General features: G+C 60.7%; 1 protein-coding gene across 1 annotated transcript in view; it reads right to left on the reverse strand.

Annotated features, from left to right (window-relative positions):
- TRPC4 (transient receptor potential cation channel subfamily C member 4) overlaps nt 1-275 on the reverse strand; it is a 308,233-nt gene that overhangs the window by 215,684 nt on the left and 92,274 nt on the right. The gene's annotated exons all lie outside the window — the stretch shown is intronic.

Raw genomic sequence — 275 nt, forward strand, 5'->3', positions numbered from 1 at the left:
GGACCCTGGTGCCAGAGAGGGCATGGCATTTGGGGTGCACAGAACCCAGTGCTAAACAGAGCACAGCATTTGGGGTGCACAGACACTAGCACCAGGGAGGGCGCAGCACTTTGCAGGGCACAAAGCCCGGTGCTGAGGGGCACAGAGACAGGGCTGCAGAAAACCCAAGCACCAGTGAGGTGCAGAGCAAAACAGGGCTGTGGGGAGCCCAGGTGCCAGTGAGACACAGAGCAAGACAGGGCTGCAGAGAGCCCAAGGAGGACAAGGGGGCCAAA

This window comes from Gavialis gangeticus, unplaced genomic scaffold (genome assembly GCF_001723915.1).
Source record: "Gavialis gangeticus isolate Ggan-Ray unplaced genomic scaffold, GavGan_comp1, whole genome shotgun sequence".
In the NCBI taxonomy this organism is placed as follows: Eukaryota; Metazoa; Chordata; order Crocodylia; family Gavialidae; genus Gavialis; species Gavialis gangeticus.